The sequence below is a fragment of the Schistocerca cancellata genome, chromosome 1, assembly GCF_023864275.1.
Source record: "Schistocerca cancellata isolate TAMUIC-IGC-003103 chromosome 1, iqSchCanc2.1, whole genome shotgun sequence".
In the NCBI taxonomy this organism is placed as follows: domain Eukaryota; kingdom Metazoa; phylum Arthropoda; class Insecta; order Orthoptera; family Acrididae; genus Schistocerca; species Schistocerca cancellata.
In genome coordinates, this window is record NC_064626.1 from 557,289,014 (window position 1) to 557,312,947 (window position 23,934).

At 43.5% G+C, this 23,934-nt stretch overlaps 1 protein-coding gene across 2 annotated transcripts in view; it reads left to right on the top strand.

The window, feature by feature from the left end:
- Window positions 1–23,934, top strand: part of LOC126180792 (cGMP-dependent protein kinase, isozyme 1) — a 597,699-nt gene that overhangs the window by 401,944 nt on the left and 171,821 nt on the right. The window lies entirely within an intron of this gene.

Consider the following 23,934-nt stretch of genomic DNA (forward strand, 5'->3'; position numbering starts at 1 on the left):
ATAGATACGTGTTTCGAAGTTTTACTGACCTTCAAAGTAGTCACCAGCATTGTGTATAACCCGTTGCCAGCGATGTGGAAGTCGTACGATACTCTTAGCAGTGCCAGTTGTGTTGACAGTTCGAGCGGCGCGGTCTATTCCCCGACGAATTTCTAGCAGTTCTGAAGCGAATGCCGTGAAGTGTTTCCTTCAGTCTAGAAAATGTTCAAATGTGTGTGAAATCTTATGGGACTTAACTGCTAAGGTCATCAGTCCCTAAACTTACACACTACTTAACTTAAATTATCCTGAGGACAAACACACACATCCATGCCCGAAGGAGGACTCGAACCTCCATGACTGCAGCGCCTGAGACCGCTCGGCTAATCCCACGCGGCCCTTCTGTTTAGAAATCGAGTTGAACTTACGAGGGCTTAAGTCAGGGGAGTGCAGTAGGTGGTATAGCAGTTAGCAGCCCCATCAGTCAAACAAACCACTAACAGCTTGCACTGTTTGTGCTTGAGCATTGCCCTGCAATATGATGGTCAGGTCCTGCAGAAAGTGTCATCACTTTTGTCTCTAAGCTAGTCGTAGGTTGTGTTCCAAAAATGAACAGCATAGAGACAGAAGTGATGACACTTTCTGCAGGACCTGACCATCATTTTGCAAGACAATGCTCAAGCACGTACAGTGCAAGATGTTACTGATTTGTTTGACTGATGGGGCTGCTAAGTGCTATACCACCTACTGCACTCCCCTGACTTAAGCCCTCGTACGTTCAACTCGATTTCCAAACTGAAGGAAACACGTCACGGCTTTCACTTTCAGAACTGCTACAAATTCGTCGGGCAATAGACAGCGCCGCTGTAACTGTCAACACAACTGGAACTGCTAAGAGTATCCTTCGACTTCCGCATCGCTGGCAACGGGTTATACACAATGCTGGTGACTGCTTTGAAACACATATCTATTTTGCACGAGCTGTAAATAAATAGTTACCACTATTATAGTTCCAACCCTCGAATTAAACAGTGCCTCTAGCGATCTGCGTCCGTGGTGCGGCGCTTGTTTCAAACAGCCGTTCGCCCGTGCGATGGCGGTATCCGGACACCACAATCGACCTGGTGCAATGAGAAACGTGATCCATCCGATCGGACGAAACGTTCCACTGATCCTCGGTGCAGTCTCAATTATCTAGCGTTCACCATATCATTGGATCAACATGCGAAACCGCACTCTGTCGCCACATCTGCCACGGATCGCCGCCTGTTCTGTTTACAGGACGGGCAAGCCGCCGACCTCGCTCTGTGATGCGCCCAGCAGGTTATCGTCTATTCGCGGCTTCACCGCACTTCGACCATTTTCCATAGATGCTCACGACAGCAGCAGGTGGTAGCCGATCAGCTTCTCCTCTCCGACGCGCTCGTTACCAGGTGCCGGGCTATAACAAGCTGCCCTATGTCTAAGCCGCTTATGTCTGAGAATTTCCGCATTTGCACCCCTATTGTCGTGTCTGCTACGCACATATATGAAGGCTATTCGGAAAGTAAGGACCGAAAGGGGTGCGAAATGGAAATGACAGTAATTATCCGATAAGGCTTTGTACAGACGTGTCGGGCAGCGTCTCTAGTGCGCCTCTCGATAGCGTCACGTCGCTCCTTTCAGTCCTGCGCGCACAGTGAGAACGGCAGGATGCGTTGATAAATAGCGTCTCCCGCCAAGTGTGGGCGCCCCCTAGAGGCTTCGCCTGATTTCATGTATCCTCATATAACGTACTGTCGTGCATTTCCTTCTCCATAACAATTGATATGCTCATTTCCAAAAGGTACCGTATCCATAAAGTCTATTATAACAGCAGAGACAAAAAACGTTTGACTACTACAGTAGAATCAGAATAAGTTTTGTGGTTCTGTTATTATATTCACGCAGATGTTGACACACTTTACGCCAAGTATCTCTCTGTAATGTTTGTTTCATTGTTACTGCGCAAATAAATTGAATTTCGTACCTTTAGGCAGCAAATTCTGTTAAATCTAGTAACTGTTGTTCTGGAGTTTCTGTTAGTCATTCACAACGTTCGTCTGATATGACAGACTCCATAACTAAATTAAAAACTCACAGTGGACTTTGAAAAAACCTAGACACATCATTTAAACGCACATGGCATGTAAAAAAAAGTCGAACATGTTGTGTGTGATGTCATTATCAGAACAGTAACGATTGGCCCCTTTGACTTAGTTCTCCTTGGAAACTAAATAAGACTGGATTTGGTGCTCTTCGCCATAAACTGCAAATGTTAAGGGGAAATATAGAAGGATCTGGTACGTCTTGGCATACAAAACAGTTCTTATAGAGGTAATGGTTGTAAGTAGCGCCGCGACCTGTTATTTCATTTTTCGCGTTTGGTTCTTTTTGGAAGGAGCTTCTCAATTCCCGGTCGCAGACTGCATATGGAATGAGGACGCGCCTGCAGCGTTTGCGATAGGATGTGTTTCCATCACGCGTCATACAGCCCAGACATGGCTCCCTGTGATGTTCATCTCTGCTCACGTGAACCGCTGCCAACGAAGACGACATTTTTGCGCAGACAACGAACTGCAGACCAGCGTAGAAAAGTGGTGGAAAGCACAGGCGGCTGCCTTAGCAAACTGTTACAAATAAAACATTTGAATTTCGCTGTGGTTTCCATTTCTCGACCTGTCGTGCCTTATTTGTCGAGAAGACCTCATGTATTCCCTATCACGTCAAGTGCCCGCAACGTTATCAGAAGGCATTCAATCTCGCCATGGGCTGTGGTCGCTAGGCTTCGGCTCACCAGTGTACATAGAGAAAAACTATTAAAAAGGACAACAAGTGTATCAAAGCGTCTAAGGAAGAAGGGGCGTACTACTAATTTATGGGCATAACATGATGTCATAGGAGCAACGACGTATATGAAACAACCTGTTACCAAAAAATCATCAATAAAATGCTTGAAAATTGCCTAAGGCAGAAATTGTACAATCGCGCAGGAAATAAGGATAATGGCAGCTGAAGGCTTCAAGAAATCATTCAAAAAATTGTCACCCTGAAAGTGTGATTTTTAGTGTAGTCATGTAAATGTTGATGTAGATGTAGATCAGCCCTTGCTTCTCGATTCTCGTGTGGATTGCTGTGGCGTGTGAAAGTTTTGTCGCTTAGTGATTAGGTCCTGTTGTTCCCCAGTTCGATCGATGTCTGCACGCGTGTCATAATACCTCCAAGAGGCTACGATAAGATTATAGGGGAGCTTATCAGCATTATCGGGGCGGTAATTTTGTGGTAACACGAGAATGGATTCTGGGCCTTGCATGCTCTGTCTACGCCGTACTTTATATCCGCAGGGTGTCCCAAGCCTTTAGTGCAAGATTTCTGCAGATGAAACGGAAGATGGCTGTTTTCCATCGCTGATATGGCTGGTTTGAAGCGCCAGTCCAGGAATTCCAATCCTGTGTCAACCACTTCATCTCAGAGTAATGTTTGCACCCAATGCCGTCTATTATTTGTAGGATGTATTCCAAATTCTGACTTTCCCTACGGTTTTTACCCTCTGCGGCTCCCTCAAGTAACATGGAAATTATTTCCTGATGTCTGAATACCTGCCCTGTGATCCTGTCCCCTATTCTTGTCAATATTGTCGCCTGTTCCTCTCCTCGACAGTTCTGGGAGGACCACCTTATTACTTATCTTACCATAGAGTTCCTTTTCAAACCTTCTGGATATTGATTTTGTCGTTAACTTCGGAGCATAAACAGTTAAGCTGATTATCCCGTAGTTTCCGCACGTATCTGACCTACAGAAGGTATTATACCGATGCCTCTTCTTTTAGTAGTCTTCTTGTTTGCTCTTGTTTGTCCCGGCTTTTTGAAATCTCTTGATGAAGAGACACAATATAATAAGTGCCGTAGTGATACAATGAAGTTACGCAACAGTTAGTGATTTAACTTTTGAAGCTGCCGATTTATTGGCATTTATGGAAAGAAAAACACTCTCATACTCTCATGCAGTCAACAAATTTCGTGCAGCTTTTGTGTGTGTAATGGGACTTAGTGTGTCGCAAATCGTTCTGACAAATTACTTAAGCTGCATTAAAGCGTTGCAAGGCAACGTAATCAACACGGTGTTACGTGTCTCAATTAGAACTGAACCTCTATATTTTAAATAAACTTTCGGTTCATTTTTGTCAAAATAAGTACTCGTCTCAAAATTAACTTCCAACTTAGTGCATTAAGTCCAAGCGCATTGGCAAATATTGTGTGCGATTTACAGGACAGCTCGATTACGCACTGGCGTGTAACGTATTTTAAATCGAACGCGCAAGTTTCTGTTTTCCTTAATAGGCTAAACGAATCTTTTGTAATAACGTGATCTCACGTAAAGTCTAACTAGAACTGGATTTGTGTCCATCCGAGTCAAAATCATAAAAAGTAAAATTCACCGCACAGGTCAACGAACTGTACACGAGCACTTTTTCACTCTTTTTTTCACTTTTTTAATGCGTACAGAAATCAAAACACCTTTATATTAAACAGATAAATTATAGCATGCAATTCCTAATTAAACATTTCTGATTCTGAATAAACTTCAAAAACTTGTGTTTCACAATCAATAAAATTTATCGCCTGAGAGAAACTATTAGTTTGCGAAAACGGATTCACATTACAGTCCACTTGTGTCTGGACGATGACGTCACGAATCGACAATTGCTTGGAATGAACGAAATGCCTTCACTGCAAACTACTGTCCGTTGAGTGATTTGCTGACTTTTACGACAAATTTGGTACCCCTTGCACCGCTACAGTGGGGGATCGTAAATTTACAAATTCGTAATGATATACCAATGGTTGGAAACGAATTTTTTACTGGTGTAAACAGTTTATACCTTACAGCAACAACTGAATCTCAAAGCAACGTTTTAGATTTACGTCACTGCATGTCTTGAAACGGACCATGAAATTTATCTGCGCTCTCCCGTGCATCCCTGTTGTCATTTTATACGCTGACACGAGAAGCATAGGGCAGTTATTTTACTTACCTGCCACGTAACTGTAGTACCTACTTTGATGTAACGAATATTGCTCTGGTATGATACGCTTCTCAACCGTTTTCTGGAAACAGAGTTTCTAAGTCTTAAGAGCAAGAGAATGCCAGTACGAAAGCGCTATCGGTCGAGCAGTGATTTTAGTACATCTGGCTAAGGCATTCTGCTTCTTAAAATTTCAAGTTTTCCACCAGCAGTTTCTCAGGATGCCCGCTGTCGGTATGTTGGACTACAGACCATTGGGGTGAACTCGGTACCTGCTTATAGCCGTTACTACAGAAGCAGAATACATGGACGAATTCCCGTGCGAATGACGCGCTCCCGAGTGATATTGACGCAGTTGTTCTTTGTTTCACGCACGTCAACCGGCTGGGGAATGATTTGCAGCGCCGCTGTTTGCCTATTATTATGCATGCGGCATTACGAACAAGCGGTAATCGCCACGTGCGCTGTCCAGGCTTCAACCTGCGCTGTTTGCATGCCGTCCGTCCTGGTAAAAGTCGCAAACTGGAAAATACTCGTCGAGCACAAGCGTTCTCCCACCTACATCTACATCTACATGGATGCTCTGCAAATCACAGTTAAGTGCCAGGCAGAAGGTCCATCGAACCAACTTCGCAATTCTCTATTATTCCAATCTCGCATAGCTCGCGGAAAGAACGAACACCCATATCTTTCCGTACGAGCTCTGATTTCCCTTATTTTATCGTGGTGATCGTTCCTCCCTATGTAGGTTGGTGTCAACAAAATACTTTCGCATTCGGAGGAGAAAGTTGGCGATTGGAATTTCGTGAGAAGATTCCGTCGCAACGAAAAACGCCTTTGTTTTAATTTTTAATGGTTCAAATGGATCAAATGGCTCTGAGCACTATGGGACTTAACATCTATGGTCATCAGTCCCCTAGAACTTAGAACTACTTAAACCTAACTAACCTAAGGACATTACACAACACTCAGTCATCACGAATTTTTAATGATATCCAGACAAAATCCTGTATCATTTCAGTGACACTCTCTCCCAATTTCACGATAATACAAAACGTGCTGTCTTTCTTTGAACTTTTCGATGTACTCCGTCAGTCCTATGTGGTAAGGATCCCACACCGCGCAGCAGTATTCTAAAAGAGGACGGACGAGAGTAGTGTAGGCAGTCTCCTTAGTAGATCTGCTGCATTTTCTAAGTGTGCTGCCAGTAAAACGCAGCCTTCCTCACTACATTTTCTGTGTATTCATTCCTATTTAAGTTGTTCGCATACAATCCTAGGTACTTAGTTGAATTTGCGGCCTTTAGATTTGACCGATTTTTCGTGTAACCGAAGTTTAACTGATTCCTTTTAGCACACATATGATTGACCTCACACATTTCATTACTCAGAGTCAACTGCCAACCTCCACACCATTCAGGTACCTTTTCTAAATCGTTTTGCAATTTAATTTGATCTTATAATGACTTTATAAGTCTATAAACGACAGTGTCATCTGCAAACAACCTAAGACGGCTATTCAGATTGTCTCCCAAATTGTTCATATAGATAAGGAACAGCAAAGGCCCTATAACACTACCTTGGGAAAGCCAGAAATCACTTGTTTTACTTGATGACTTTCCGTCAGTTACTACGAACTGTGTGTGACCTCTCTGACAGGAAATCACAAATCCAGTCACATAACTGAGACGATATTCCATAAGAACGCTATTTCACTACAAGCCGCTTGTGTGGTACAGTGTCACAGGCCATTCGGAAATCCAGAAATACGAACTCAATTTTAAATCGCTTGTCAATAGCACTCAACACTTCATTCGAATAAAGAGCTAGTTGTGCTTCACAAGGACGATGTTTTCTAAATCCATGTTGACTGTGTGTCAAAAAAATGGTTCGAATGGCTCTGAGGACCATGGGACTTAACATCTGAGGTCATCAGTCCCCTAGAACTTACAACTACTTAAACCTAACTAACCTAAGGACATCACACACATCTATGCCCGAGGCAGGATTCGAACCTGCGACCGTAGCGGTCGTGCGGTTCCAGACTGTAGCGCCTATAACCGCTCGGCCACTTCGGCCGGCGACTGTGTGTCAATAGACCGTTTTTTTTTTTTTTTTTTTTTTTTTTGAGGTAATTCGTAATGTTCGAACACAATATAAATGTTCCAAAACCCTGCTGCATATCGACGCTAATGATATGGGCCTATAATTTGATCTTATAATGACTTTATAAGTCTATAAACGACAGTGTCACAATCCTCAAACACTACAGTCAGGTTCTCACTTTTACTCTTATTGACACACAGTAACGTAGAGTCGAAGGTCGCGAGAGCTAGTCGTCGAGGTCAGTGTGATAGAAGAGAGGGCCAGTTCAACAAATTCGACAGGCAACATAATGGCTTTGAGATCATTCCAAACTCCAGGAGTCATTTCGCACTTCGCAAAACTTCGAAGAAATGACTTTTTTTGTTTCACATAGTCTTCAGTATATATTCAAAACCGCAAATGCTTATTCATGTATCTTTTTCTGGAGTTCTTTCAATTTTGTTACAAGTTAATGTTTTTAGTCAAGTTCGGGAGCTCCGGATGGCTTTGCTTTTGTTAGTGATTAATATATTCTTAATGATCCTGAATGGGAGACTGGTTGACTAGACGGCGGCCAGACAATTCTTTCTTAGTGGCCGATAAGATTAATTTTATGAAAAAGAAAGTTAAGCTGCAGTAGTTTACCTGTGTTATAGGTGATTGTAAGGAGTATGTCCCCTTTATTACCAATCACATGATTGATGTTTTGGTGTCTAGTGCTACACTTGATTCCCCTGTTCTGCAGTAGTGTTGCTGTGCGCTGGTAGTTACCGTGGTTGTGGATATACGAGTGAAGTGTTTGCCATTCCATTCTGGTGGTCTCCAAGACATCATCTGTCTCATTCGGATCAATTTATTTTTCAGTTAAAAAACTGAAGATTGTTCTACAACGTTTTCGCGTTTTTACGAATACTTCAGACTTGTAGAATACAACTGACGAACGGCACATGTCGCGCTGATCCGCACTCCGACAAAATCATCTTAACAGAAGACTTGTCAAAAGTAGTAAAGGCGGAGGAGCAGCGAATCGAAAAAAAAAGATGTATCCAGTTATACAATGAAACTACATAAACAAAGAATGGGTGTGTCAGTGAAAAATTTTTGCAACAAAAAATGACGTAATTCAACAAAAATATCAGATTGTATAGTACGATGTGCATTCAAGTTCTAAGGCCTCCGATTTTTTTTCTCCGGACTGGAAAGAGATAGAAACATGCGCATTGTTTTAAAATGAGGCCGCGTTCATTGTCAATACGTCCCAGAGATGGCAGCACCGTACGGCAGATGGAATTTTACCGCCAGCGGCTAGAATGAGAACTGTTTTAAATACTTAACATGGCGACGTTTTCCTTACTTGAACAGCGTGTAATCATTCGTTTTCTGAATTTTCGTGGTGTGAAACCAACTGAAATTCATCGACAGTTGAAGGAGACATGTGGTGATGGAGTTATGGATATGTCGAAAGTGCGTTCGTGGGTGCGACACTTTAATGAAGGCAGAACATCGTGTGACAACAAACCGAAACAACCTCGGGCTCGCAGAAGCCGGTCTGACGACATGATCGAGAAAGTGGAGAGAATTGTTTTGGGAGATCGCCGAATGAGTGTTGAACAGATCGCCTCCAGAGTTGGCATTTCTGTGGGTTCTGTGCACACAATCCTGCATGACGACCTGGAAATGCGAAAAGTGTCATCCAGGTGGGTGCCACGAATGCTGACGGACGACCACATGGCTGCCCGTGTGGCATGTTGCCAAGCAATGTTGACGCGCAACGACAGCATGAATGGGACTTTCTTTTCGTCGGTTGTGGCAATGGATGAGACGTGGATGCCATTTAGCAATCCAGAAACAAAGCGCCAGTCAGCTCAATGGAAGCACACAGATTCACCGCCACCAAAAAAATTTCGGGTAACCGCCAGTGCTGAAAAGATGATGCTGTCAATGTTCTGGGACAGCGAGGGCGTAATCCTTACCCATTGCGTTCCAAAGGGCACTACGGTAACAGGTGCATCCTACGAAAATGTTTTGAAGAACAAATTCCTTCCTGCACTGCAACAAAAACGTCCGGGAATGGCTGCGCGTTTGCTGTTTCACCAAGACAACGCACCCGCACATCGAGCTAACGTTACGCAACAGTTTCTTCGTGATAACAACTTTGAAGTGATTCCTCGTGCTCCCTACTCACCTGACCTGGCTCCTAGTGACTTTTGACTTTTTCCAACAATGAAAGACACTCTCCGTGGCCGCACATTCACCAGCCGTGCTCGCTATTGCCTCAGCGATTTTCCAGTGGTCAAAACAGACTGCTAAAGAAGCCTTCGCCGCTGCCATGGAATCATGGCGTCAGCGTTATGAAAAATGTGTACGTCTGCAGGGCGATTACGTCGAGAAGTAACGCCAGTTTCATCGATTTCGGGTGAGTAGTTAATTAGAAAAAAAATCGGAGGCCTTAGAACTTGAATGCACCTCGTATATGTTGCCAAGGGAAAAAAGAACATATAAATTCATCGATACAAAGTTGAACCAAGACTTAAAATTTTCCCAACAGAACTGCAAAATTCGCTCAATTTTTCCGGTATGCCCTTTTATAAAAAAAAAATACTTCTAAATAATGTCATAGAAGCGGAAATATTAACCGGAAACTTAAAACGCAGGTTACTACTCGTACCATGAAGTGCATTCATTTCAACTTACTTATCATTCAGCTTTAAAAGGCTCCAATTTCCGGTAATATTAGCGTTCAGTATTTCTATCTTGCCTGCGCAAGGGCGTAAGTTCCAATGTTGGAGAGCGAATTTAAGGGCACCGTGTCCCTCGCGGGGCATATGCGCCGCTCAAGCTCACCGGTCGCGGGAACAAAGGCTGGCCTCTCTACGCCAACGTGGCAAAAGTCGTAGGATACCAAGCGGTAATTTTCTCTGCCTCGTGATGGCTGAGTGTTGTGTGCTGTCCTTAGGTTAGTTAGGTTTAAGTAGTTCTAAGTTCTAGGGGACTGATGACCATAGATGTTAAGTCTCATAGTGCTCAGACCCATTTGAACCATATGAACCAAGCGGTAAGCACGTGTACAGATGGCGATGGTGCCCCGTACACAAGGAATGAAAGGGCAGTGCATCAGCGGAAATGTCATTTGGACTCAGGTGTTTCATGTGAAAAGGTTTCAGGCGTGATCAAGGCCGCACGACGGGAATTAACAGTCTTTGAACGTGGAATGGGAGATGGAGCTAGACGCATGATACGTTTCGTTTCGGAAATGATAAGGGAATTCAGTTACCCAAGATCCAAATTGTCAACAGTGTGCGTTACTCTCACTACGGACAACGCAGTGGCCGACGGCCTTCACATAACGACGGAGAGCAGCGGCATGTTCGTAGTTTTCAGTGCGAACAGACAAGCAACCCTGTGTGAAATAACCGCAGACATCGATGTGGGACGTACGACTGACGTATCCGTCAGGACAGTGCGCAGAAATTTGCCCTTAATGGGTTATGACAGCAGCCGATGACGCGAGTGCCTTTGTTAACAGGATGACATCGCCTGCAGTGCATGTTATGGGCTCTTGATCATATCGGTTGGACCCTAGACGACTGGAAAACGATGGTCTGATCAGATGAATCCCGATTACAGTTGGTAAGAGCTGATGGTAGAGTCAAAATGTGGCGCAGACCCTACGAAGCCATGAACCCAAGTTGTCAACAAGGCACTCCGCAAACTGATGGTGGCTCCATCCTGGTGCGGGCAGTCTGGTCCAACTGAACCGATCATTGAGTGTACTACTCTACTACTTGGAAACCATTTACAATCATTCAAGGACTTCATGTTCCCAAACAACGAATACATTTTTGTCGACGACAATGCGCCATGTAGCTGGGTCAGACTATTTCGCCATTAGTCTGAAGAATACTTTGAGTAATTCGAGCGAATGATTTGGCCACCCAGATCGTTTGACTTGAATCCCGCCGAACATTTATGGGATATAATCGAGAGTTTGAAGTGCGGTTGAAGGGGAAGCGGTAGAAGAAAGATTTATGGAAGAATATGGGCTTGGTACTAGGAATGAGAGAGGAGAAAAACTAATTGAGTTCTTTAATAAATTTCAGCAAGTAATAGCGAATACTCTGTTTAAGAATCAGAGGACGAGGAGATATAGTTGGAAAAGGCACGGGGATACAGGAAGATTTCAGTTAGATTATACGTTGTCAGACAGATATTCCTAAATCAGATATTGGGTTGTAGGGCGTACCCAGGAGCAGATACAGATTCAGGTCACAATGTAGTAGTGATGAATAGTAAGCTGAAGTTTAAGAGATTAGTCAGGAAGAATCAATATCCGAAGAAGTGGGACGCGGAAGTACTAAGGAATGAAGGGAAACGCTTGAAGGCTTCCATGGATGTAGCTATTGAAATAAGGAATAGCTCAGGAGGCAGTGCAGTTGAAGAGGAATGAACATCTCTAAAAATGGTAATCACAGAATTTTGAAAGAAAAACATGGGTACAAAGAAGGTAAGGGCGAAAAAACCATGCGTAACAGAAGAAACACTTCAGGTGATCGACGAAAAAAGGAAGTACAAAATGTTGCGGGAAGGAATACAAAAATAAAAATCGCTGACGAATCAAATAACTAGGAAAGGCGGGAAGCTAACGGAAATGGCTACATGGAAAAATGTGAAGAAAAGGAAAAAGAAATGATTGTCGGAAGAACTGACTCACGATATAGTCAAAACAACTTTCAGTGAAATTAAAAGCATGCGATAGAGGAAGAAACAGGAGTCAATTGAGAAGATATAGGCGATCCAGTAGTAGAATCAGAATTTAGGCGAAAGAAGAAAGGCGAAATAAATGGAAGTAGCAAAAATGAGTGCAGCGAGATATTTAATATCAGGATTGACGGTCACGAAGTAGATGAAGTTCAGGGATTCTGCTACCTAGGCAGTAAAATAACCAATGACAGACGGAATAAGGAGGACATGAAAGACAGACTAGCTGTGGCAAAAAGGGCATTCCTGGCTAAGAGAAGTCTACTAGTATCAAGAAAGGAAGAAATTTCTGAGATTATACGTCCGGAGCACAGCGTTGTATGGTAGTGAAACATGGACTGTGGGAAAACCGGAAGAGAAGAGAATCGAAGCATTTGAGATGTGATGCTATAGTCGAATGTTGAAAATTGGGTGGATTGATAAGGTAAGGAATGAGGAGATTGTGCGCAGAATCGGAGAGGAAAGGAATATACGGAAAACACTGCTAAGGAGAAGGGACAGGACATCTGTTAAGAGATGCGGGAATGACTTCCATGGTACAGTGGGAGCTGTAGAGGGTAAAAACTGTAGAGGAAGACAGAGATTGGAATACATCCTGTAAATAACTGAGGAAGTAAGTTGCAAGTGCTACTCTAAGATGAACAGGTTGGCGCATGAGATGAATTCGTGGTGGGTCGCATCAAACCATTCAGAAGACTGGTCAGTTGCTGCACAAAATCCTGGATCGGCAACACATTCGTAACTATGGACGGCTATAGACACGACATAGCTCAATATTTCTCCAGGGGGCTTACAAAGAGTTGTTGAGTCCTTGCTACGTTGAGTTTCGGCATAATGCTGGGCAAAAGGAGGTAAGGAGATCCGTTATGGTATCAGGAGGTATCCAATGATTTTGGGCACCTCTGTATATGAGAAATCTGTATCGAAATAATACTTTAAGAAATCCAGCTATAGTGAGTACATGAAGGTCATTGTGGATGAGTTTTTATATTTATGGCACTCTATTCTGCAAATGAAAGGGTGTAGTCAGTATGCCTTACCAGTTCGTCAATGAGGCATATACTCTTAAAGCGAAAGCCATCCCAAAATTGAGGGTTCATCAGCAACCAATGGAAAGATGTACCTTGCGTCCTTCATGATTTTCGTTTTATGCGCCTTAGGTCATGGTACAAGGCATTTTATCTGCCTAATGTTCCCTTTCCTAGTTCTGGAGACATCATCACATGCTGTGAAGACTTCGGATACTAATTTCAAACCCATGCAATCCCAGACAATATACCTGACTGGTATACAATCTGGAGCGGAGCAAATTAAGCTGCTTTGCTGTATCGAGTATATCTACTTCTAAGTTACTTAGGTTGGTAGTTATTCTTGATTCGAATTCTGGAATATTTACTTCGCCTTTTTTGGCGAAGGAATTTCGGAGTGTTTAGTAACTTTGCTTTAGAGACACTGTCATCAGTAACATTACTACTGGCGTCGCACGATGAAGGTATTGATTGCTTTCTGTCACTGTGTACTTTGCGACCGCTACGATCGCAGGTTCGAATCCTGCCTCGGGCATGGATGTGTGTGATGTCCTTAAGTTAGTTAGGTTTAAGTAGTTTTCGAAACAGATATATTTTCCGTTTATTTCTTGTGGATTTCGATGTCACGGTATTCACTCTCCCTACAGCGACAGTTTAGTCACTAGCCCCTGTGTCCGTCATGATGCTCCCTCTTTGCTCACGATTATTTGTTGTTGGGGGGGGGGGGGGGGGTCAAGTAACCATTTATACATCGGGTGGGCTCCTGAACTAACTGTTCGAAATAATTTTCTGAGAAAGCCGTCAGTATGATATAGGACGACATTTTATGCGTACCATTGACTTTAAGCATGTATTTTCGCTGACACATCGAGGGTAGATTGAATTCACCACCAACTGTAATTGTGTGAGTGGGATACCTATTTGGAATGAGACTCAGGTTTTCTTTGAACTGTTCATCAATTGTATAATTTGAGTCGAAGGATCGGCAAAAGGAACTAGTTATTAATTACAAATCTGTACTTTTGGAACAATTATGGTTAAATGTCTTTGACTTACTTTATACTTTGGGAGAATCTGGAAGGCTTCTCTCCAGTTGAAAATTGTTTAACGTTTGTTATCAGCATTAAGTTTACCCATAAGCACAAGATCTCACATAATTACGCACTCACGTTGCGCAAAGCACGGAACTATTATTGGCTAATGGCTAGCAACCGTCGTATTGTATTTTGAACAATGAAATAAATGTTTCCCCAAAAAGGGTTCGATCTGAAGCAGCTTTAAATCACTTACCAATAATTCCTCGAACCCGCAACCTGTATACGCTCGTCAACCTGGTTAAGGAAATCGCAAGAAGAAACTCGACGATGTTATTCACTCACCTCAAGCTAATTCCTGACAAAATACGCTATTATACCCTCGCCTTGTGTATATTGTGAATGAAATTACTCTGGTCCACAATTTAGACAAATTTTAAATAATTACAAATCCTTTTATCGAATTAACAAGGGAGAAATTCTGTTTTACATTCAAGATCTCTGACCACAGAACGATCTTTCCTTTAAAAGTTATTCCATTCCATTGAGACACGTTGCAAGAGCAAGCAGTTTAAAATTATTTCAAAATAAAAACAATCTTATTTGCCAAGTTAATTAATATCAATGACGCGTTTCACCCTTTGGGGTGTTTATGTAACCCAGCTACTTTTACACAATTTGATAACGCCTCAACAGGGTGAAACGAGTCACTGATACTAAATAATTTAGCAACCAAGACTCTTTCTATTCTGAGATTTCCATTTTTTTTCACCCTAAAAAACACCGCATTAAAGGAGGAGCGCAGAACATTGAACTTCTAGTTCAGTGCACGCTCGCAGGCAGAAGACTCTAAATTTCTTTGGCGTATCGATTGGGAGAAGTATTTAAAGATATATCACATTAAGTTAGCCTTTTTTCGGTCTATCTTCTAAGGTAAGTCGTAGTATCAGAATTATCTCGAGTGTTCCAACATTTCTGCAGAACCGATGATCCCTGAAGTCGATTTCTATCGGTTTTTTCCATTTTTGTGTTTGCTTCTGCTAAACATTTAGATGGCACTGGGTATACTCATCTTCGCGTCATTTCCCTTTGCCTGCAACTGCAGGCACTCGGCTAATCACAGTAGCCCTTGAAGGACAGGTAACACGAGCCGCAAGGGCGCCGAGCCCTAGCCCTGGCGAGCAGAGCCCTCTGTCGGAGCAGAACTTCCCCCTCGGCCTCCAGCCTGGGCCGGCACAACTCGAGAGCTCTGGTGTCCGGCAGTTACACTCGCCGCCCTGCTGCCACTCATTAGCACGCCACACGATAGTCCCCAATTGGCTCCGTTAGTCTGCCGCCGCGCCACTCTAGCTGCTGCTCGACAGCGCTAGTGAAATGTTCTGCAACGTCACGGGCAGCTGCCTCGTCTTACAAGGAGACCATCACACCTCTTAATCACTGATTTTGATGAATCTTCGGTATGCTGTAGACTTTCTTGCCCTGAGGACGCAGCTAGCCTCGTTTCATCCACGGCCCCCACTTCCCGAGAATGCCAATGGTCTTATGCGCACGTCGTGTACCCACGGCGTAACTCAGCGGCTAACGTCCACGGCTACCCCGCTTGTGGTAGGTATTAGCCAACCCTGTAATGTTTACTTTTAGAGGCAGGTCACAAAAAAATCAAAACGCTCTCGTCTTACTAAAGACCAATAGAGAAAACGCTTCCAAGGTAATACACTCCTGGAAATTGAAATAAGAACACCGTGAATTCATTGTCCCAGGAAGGGGAAACTTTATTGACACATTCCTGGGGTCAGATACATCACATGATCACACTGACAGAACCACAGGTACATAGACACAGGCAACAGAGCATGCCCAATGTCGGCACTAGTACAGTGTATATCCACCTTTCGCAGCAATGCAGGCTGCTATTCTCCCATGGAGACGATCGTAGAGATGCTGGATGTAGTCCTGTGGAACGGCTTGCCATGTCATTTCCACCTGGCGCCTCAGTTGGACCAGCGTTCGTGCTGGACGTGCAGACCGCGTGAGACGACGCTTCATCCAGTCCCAAACATGCCCAATGGGGGACAGATTCGGAGATCTTGCTGGCCAGGGTAGTTGACTTACACCTTCTAGAGCACGTTGGGTGGCACGGGATACATGCGGACGTGCATTGTCCTGTTGGAACAGCAAGTTCCCTTGCCGGTCTAGGAATGGTAGCCCGATGGGTTCGATGACGGTTTGGATGTACCGTGCACTATTCAGTGTCCCCTCGACGATCACCAGTGGTGTACGGCCAGTGTAGGAGATCGCTCCCCACACCATGATGCCGGGTGTTGGCCCTGTGTGCCTCGGTCGTATGCAGTCCTGATTGTGGCGCTCACCTGCACGGCGCCAAACACGCATACGACCATCATTGGCACCAAGGCAGAAGCGACTCTCATCGCTGAAGACGACACGTCTCCATTCGTCCCTCCATTCACGCCTGTCGCGACACCACTGGAGGCGGGCTGCACGATGTTGGGGCGTGAGCGGAAGACGGCCTAACGGTGTGCGGGACCGTAGCCCAGCTTCATGGAGACGGTTGCGAATGGTCCTCGCCGATACCCCAGGAGCAACAGTGTCCCTAATTTGCTGGGAAGTGGCGGTGCGGTCCCCTACGGCACTGCGTAGGATCCTACGGTCTTGGCGTGCATCCGTGCGTCGCTGCGGTCCGGTCCCAGGTCGACGGGCACGTGCACCTTCCGCCGACCACTGGCGACAACATCGATGTACTGTGGAGACCTCACGCCCCACGTGTTGAGCAATTCGGCGGTACGTCCACCCGGCCTCCCGCATGCCCACTATACGCCCTCGCTCAAAGTCCGTCAACTGCACATACGGTTCACGTCCACGCTGTCGCGGCATGCTACCAGTGTTAAAGACTGCGATGGAGCTCCGTATGCCACGGCAAACTGGCTGACACTGACGGCGGCGGTGCACAAATGCTGCGCAGCTAGCGCCATTCGACGGCCAACACCGCGGTTCCTGGTGTGTCCGCTGTGCCGTGCGTGTGATCATTGCTTGTACAGCCCTCTCGCAGTGTCCGGAGCAAGTATGGTGGGTCTGACACACCGGTGTCAATGTGTTCTTTTTTCCATTTCCAGGAGTGTACATTACTTAATTCTGCATCAGTTTATGCATCTGCTTTCTCACGCATGATCAAATAACGCGTGGTTCACATAGTGGTTGATAGAAGACAGAACAATATTTTTTATGAATAAAAGAACTGTGTTTTCCGGTACCGCTTCTGAAAAGTTCATGTGTCTCCAAGGCAGTAGCTTTACTAAACGTACGCGGTGCTCTACTAATTATTGTTTCCACTGCTTCTACAACAAATACCATCCGTAATTCTGTTCTAGCACAGCAAAATGTGCAAGCGACTGCAGGCAAGACAATCTGTAACCTGCAACAAACACAATATACATTTCAAGAAAGTTTGTTGTAAGATTGATTTATTAATCAAATTACTACTGCGACATCGGTTACTTTTGAAAAATTTTGGATGACTTATACTACTTAATGATATTCTTACGATGAAATTGAAAAAAAAGAAAGAAATGAAACTCCGCCGGAATCAGCGCCATAGTCATGAATCTTAACCGCTGCGATAAACTCGATTGCTCAAAACATGATGAACACCACGCGTATAGAAGGTACGCATAAAACTTGGACATCGATTTTTTCACTAACTAGAGGCCGTCGCATGAAAAGCCGCTAGCCACGTACTTAGGAACGTCCCTCTACAATATACCTAAATACCTAACCCTCGCGGAAATCCGTCATTAGTAGGTTTCATGGTCCACTTGTTAGTTTACAGGTGCAATCAACATAAAATATCAAAAAAATAACATTACATGAGTTATCCGTCGGCGCTTGGCATAGCACAACACTAATATTAAAATAGGAAACATTTGTCTGATAACCCGCAAAGGATTATTTATTTCGGCTTAATAGGTTGACAGTCAAATGTCGCAACCACATGTCATTTTACGTGTGATACCATAGATTTTAGATACTCATACCATAGACCAGGAATGTCTGTTGAGTCAGCATTCAGATGCGCAAAGCAGAATTTTTATCGTCAGCATGCGTTTACTAAAACTCAGTTGCCTCTAGTGTGGCGTAAGATTTTTCTGCAAGCGTGCTTAGTACAGAGATAGACCGCATTCGAATGTAACGTGAATTGTGTACAGGCGTCCAGTAGGCATCTTAATAATTTGCATTCGGTATCAGAAATGGACTTCGCTTAGAGCATTCAAGAAATGAACGCAACGGCATTTTGCTTGCAGCTCAGGAGTCAACTTCTTTCTTTTGCAGGAAGGGAATGGATAAGGGAATGGATAATCAGTGCCTATTGATGAGAAGTTGCTGGAAACAGTATCCACAGTAAAATATCTTGGATTACCCATACAGAGCAACCTTAAGACGAATGTCCACGTAAAACAATAGTAGGAAAAGCAGGTGCTAGGCTAAAATTCATAGGAATTGTCTTAAGAAAACGTAACTCATCCATGAAGGAAGAAGTGGTGCTTTTTTTACCGATTCTGCATATTGTTCATCAATATGGGATCCTTACCAGGTAGGACTGAGAGAAGAGGTAGAGAAGATCCAACGAAGAAAGATACATTTCGTAATGGGATCGTTTAGGCGGCGCGAGAGCATTACAGAGATGTCCAAAAAACTACAGTAGCAGACGTTACAAGAGAAGTGTTGTGCATCAAGGAGAGGTTTGCTATTGAAATTTTGAGAGGGCGCTTTCTGAAAGAGTCGGAAAACGTATTGTATTGTATTGTATGTTAACCAGGGACCTAGAAACGACAGAGAGGCTCTGTCCCCGCCGCAGCCGCAGTGGTCCACAACCCTACGACGACTACCGCAGTCCACTTCACCCCTCCGCCGTCCCACACCGAACCGAGGTTTATTGTGTGGTTCGGCCCCCGGTGGACTCCCCAGGGAACGTCTCACACCAGACGAGTGTAACCCCTATGTTTGCGTGGTAGGGTAATGGTGGTGTAGCGTACGTGGAGAACTTGGTTGCGCAGGAATCGCCGAGGCGGAATAAGGGGAACCAGTCCGCATTCGACGAGGCAGATGGAAAACCACCTAAAAACCATCCACAGACTGGCCGGTTCACCGGACCACGACACAAATCCGCCTGGGGGATTCGTGCCGGGGACCAGGCGCTCCTTCCCGCTCGGAAAGTCGTGCGTTAGACCGCACGGCCAACCGGGCGGACCCGGAAAACATGTTACTTCCTCTGTCGCACATCTCGCGAAACGACAACGACGACAAATTTCGCGAAATTAGAGCTAATACAGATGGTTACCACAATCATTCCTCCCACACGCATTTCTCGTGTAGAGCGGCGAAGGGGATATCAGTTAGTTGTAGCAGAAGTACTTTCCACCACACAACGTTGATTGGCTTGCGGAGTATGATATAGATGTAAATTTAGATAACAACGTCACGTGGCTATTCGCTCCACAGGCATCCTACTCCATGACACATACAAAAGATACGTAGAATGATGAGATACAGAGCTTTTACAAAGGGAAGTACTACTGTTTCTTAGATTACGCACAAATCGTAACATTTAATGTGAAATCAAAACGCAATTTTTTCTATGATGTAGAAATCATGTCATTTAACAAAAAAAGATTAAATGAAATTTACCATTTAAGTCTGATATTTGCATAACTAAAACTTAATTCAACAGAGAGGAAATAGGGAACTGTGTTTCGTCAATTAAAATTATCCCGTCAGACCAAGAAGTTTTGAGACTGAGTTAATAGAAAATAAAGAAACGTTAAGTTGGTGGTCTCAATGCTTCACGAGTTCTACGTACTGTCCCCCCACTTAGTTTGAACGCACAGAACATTCAGATAACCCTGTGCAATTGACATAAAAGTCCATCTTTGGGATCTTGTTCGACTCGCGCATCACCCTGGCTGAAGTGTCCGTTATGTCGCCAGAGAGTCGACCCTTCACATGAACTTCTAACACGAATTCTCGTCAGCCATGATGATTTTTTCCAGGGAAGAATTGTCCGCGTTTTGCGCTCCAATCAGGTCGTGGCAGGCATCCAAGCTTCGTTGTTTTTGTTCAATAGTCAAGCTGTGCGGCACAAACTTTGCACACACTTTTCTATTCTTCAAAACATTCTGAAGAATGTCTTGGACTCTTGATTTAGAGATTTGTGTCACAATAACTTTTACACAACAAGGCCACATGTCCATTACATAATACCTGCTCACAACTGACTGGTCGAATGCACGTCTGTTGTTTACAGTTGTTAGTTCAAGCAGCCACCGCAGATACTGCGCTGGCGTCGCTTGTACGCCAGCAATAGAATCACTCACCGAAGTTTTGGCCTGACGCTGTCGGCTGGTATTCTGTGTCATGTGCTTATAGATTTCAAGTATTTATAGCAAATGATATCTTTCTGCTTTTCTTAACGGTATTTAAATCGTCACAGTCTACGTCGAATGAATGTTTTTCTATTACAAGATGTCCAGGACAGGTTGAATCTGTGTTTTTTAGTCTCTAGATTCTCTCATATTCCGATAATGTAACTGCTATATCTCTGACACGTTTCGTCAGTGCGAAAGCGAGTGATACTTGCTACTACCTGTGCCTGATTCAGTCTCTGAACGGAGTGCATACAGTATCAGAAAAGTACACTGACAACTTCCTTGTTGGGAGACGGAGGTTTGTAGATGGTGTATTCAGACACAAATTGATTGGCCAATTTGGTATAGCGGTGAGTTCACAGAAGCCAGCATCCGTCGTTAGCCCTGCACTACGACAGCAGAAGTCAACATAGATGCTAACACAGAGTTCTTAGTGAACTGGTCCTGAATGTCGTGAAGACTTTTGCTTGAATTCTCCCTTGCGCTCCCAAGGGCTGGCTTAACGGCAGCCATTGGTCCCTTATAATGTCGACGCTTAGAAGCGTAACAGAGTGGAGTTTCCGGGATCGGCCTGCTATCCAGTTCATTCCTGAGGATACTCTCTACGACACCTCGAAGATTGTCGGTACATTTTTGTTATGTGCTTCGCACGGGCGGAACTCGAACTCCAGAGACAAAATTTGTGGGATTTTTCAGCGATATTTTCTGGGTATATTGCTTCGACCATAGATACTAGTAGACTGGCCTTGCTGTGCAGAAGCTATGGGGCTAGTGTAGCTCCAACATAAACCACGTGACTGTTGACAAAACGTGGCGGGATTTCAAATCAGCGGTCTGCCATCCTATGTTTGTATCGGATTTTCCCCACATTTCTCAACTGACTGACAAACGCTTCCAACAAAAACTACTTTTTTATTTGTGAAAAATTATGCCAGAACTACATTTGACCTGGATTTGTTCAAAGTACCATTTATAAAATCTAACAAATACATCGAACGCCACTCTGGTGGGCAGCGGGACGAAATTACTATAAACTATCAATTATAGTAAAAAGTCGTTAAAATTCTTTTAAACAGTAAGAGTGGCCTCGTGTCAAAACTTTAAACATTGTAATCGCCACGTTTCGAGCTTTAGTCACTTATAAAAGAAAATGGGCTATGGGAATTATGTCAACTATAGGTGTCAAAATTGTTTACTTTAGGAGCAGGTCCATTTTATAGTATCAATTTTAGGTGCACTTCAAAGGTTCATTTCCCACTATTTTTATAAAAGTTTAAACTACCAGTTTAAAAAAAAAATGATATTTTAGATGAAAGGTGAGACTTTGCAGTTTCAGAAAATAATTTTGGAGCCTAGGTTTAAAAATGACAGACACTGTAAATACAAATTATAGATATACATTGTAAATAATAACTAACCTATCAAAACACTTCTCCGCGAAGTGCTTCGAGCAAAGGCGCGTATGTGCAAACGGCTTAAAGTTTTTCCGTTTCAGGGCCTGTATCCAAAGCTGCCTTCGGTTTTCATCCTTACGGAACCTATGAGTAGCAACGAGAAACGATTATACTTACTTCTGTAACCGAATTATCACAGATACTTTCCAAAATGTAATATCAGTCTGAATTTACAGGCATCACTTTCAACACTTAAATTTACGTGATACTCTATTTGAAGTGTAAAAAACATATAAAAGTCACTTCGGCAGATTTCAATAAACGCATCTGCACTATCTTAGACACACTTACACGTTAAATGTAATGCCATTTCCCCGACAAAACGCTGAGTACAGCCATAAGCGCAACACGAAACAACCATGTTTTGCCAACATTCACGTGACTTCAGCCCAGAGATGTTGGAGCCACGAAAATGACGTCAGGGCCAGTCTACTATATTTATGGTCGAAGGTATATTGATATAAGCGACCCATGATCTCTGGTGGCAGGTTACAGAGTAATTGCATTCAATTTGATTTCTATTATTGTTGTGTCGCTTTTAGAAGACCCTTCCACGTTTTCTCATGTCCAATGTCCATCATGAGAGGAGAAACGAATTAAACAACAACAAACAGCAGCATCTTTCGGTGTGTGCATTCAGTGAAAAGGAGCAGAAGCGGCCATCGAACCCACGTACCTGACATAACCAGTCTATCGACAAGCACAGCAGTGACGATATTCAAAGCGGCAGTGGCTCCAAGTCATCACGTATGGCACAGAGATCAGCGGAGGAAAATTTAAGATCGGCTATATCAAAAAAATAGAAAAAGTCAAGACCATGTTCATCAAACGGAGACATGAGTTACAAAAAAGACTCCATCCCAACTTATTTACGAAGTCGTGAAAGAGATTTATTTCATAGAGGACATCAGATTACAACAGTGGCTACTTTCCACAGAATTATATTGCGAACTGGTTACCACCATGAACATGAAGGAGAAAGAGAGCACTGCAACATGCCAGTAATGCCGGATGTCTACTGGACCAGAGAGTGTAGCAACCGGAGACACGCAATACAAGGGTTTTCATTAAGCAATATATACCCACAACAAATTCCACGAGCCGACTGAAGCCTGCAAATGTGTGCTATGCGCACAAGCATGTAAAGAATTACACATTATGAGAATACAGTTATAACGGACTGCAGCAAAGACTAAAAACTTGCATAAACTTTTATAAATTTGTATATTAATTCTTAATATGAGCGCACTTTTCCCATTATTAAAATAAAATACCGTCTGAAGACGTCTCTTTCGGTGGCCTCCAACCTCCACTTGCTGTTCTCTGTATCTCTCCGTGTCTCTGTCACATACAACGAGGAACTTCATCCTACGACACTCTAAGAGACCCCGTTTATACAAGAGATCAGTCTTTTAGCTTGAGCTATTCGTTTTCTAATTTCTTGATTATCTCAGCTGTGGTATTAAATTCTGCTCCTAGATATGCATAACTACTGTGAGCTGCAATTTCGTCTGTAGCAAGTTGGATACTGGACACTTATGCCATTACAGAAATATAATTTGTTTTCTGAGTCCAAAGACCCATCATTTATACTCTGTAGTGTTTCGTGCCACAGACTCTAGATCATCGTTGTCGCTGGCTATCACGATTTGATCGCCCGAAAATCTTAGTGTATATAAGCAGGTTTCAAGCATATCTATACCCATTCTTCTTCACTTCCTTTTCCGTTGACTTCTACATTTTCCTACATATATTTTGAACAGGACAGGTGACACAAAAGAGCGTTGACGCAAAACCTTATCGACATGAAACATTCGAGATAGGCTACGACCAAGATTTTTTATGGATGTTGAATTTTAGTGAGCCCTAATTATAGTGTATCTACACCTACATCTACATGGATACTCTGTAAATCACATTTAAGTGCCTGGCAGAGGGTTCATCGAACCACCTTCACAATTCTTTATTATCTTTCCGTTACGAGCTCTGATTTCCCTTATTTTATGGTGGTGATCGTTTCTCTTCATGTAGATCGGTGTCAACTAAATATTTTCGCATTTATAGGAGAAAGCTGGTAACTGGAATTTCATGAGAAGATTCCGTCGCAACGAAAATC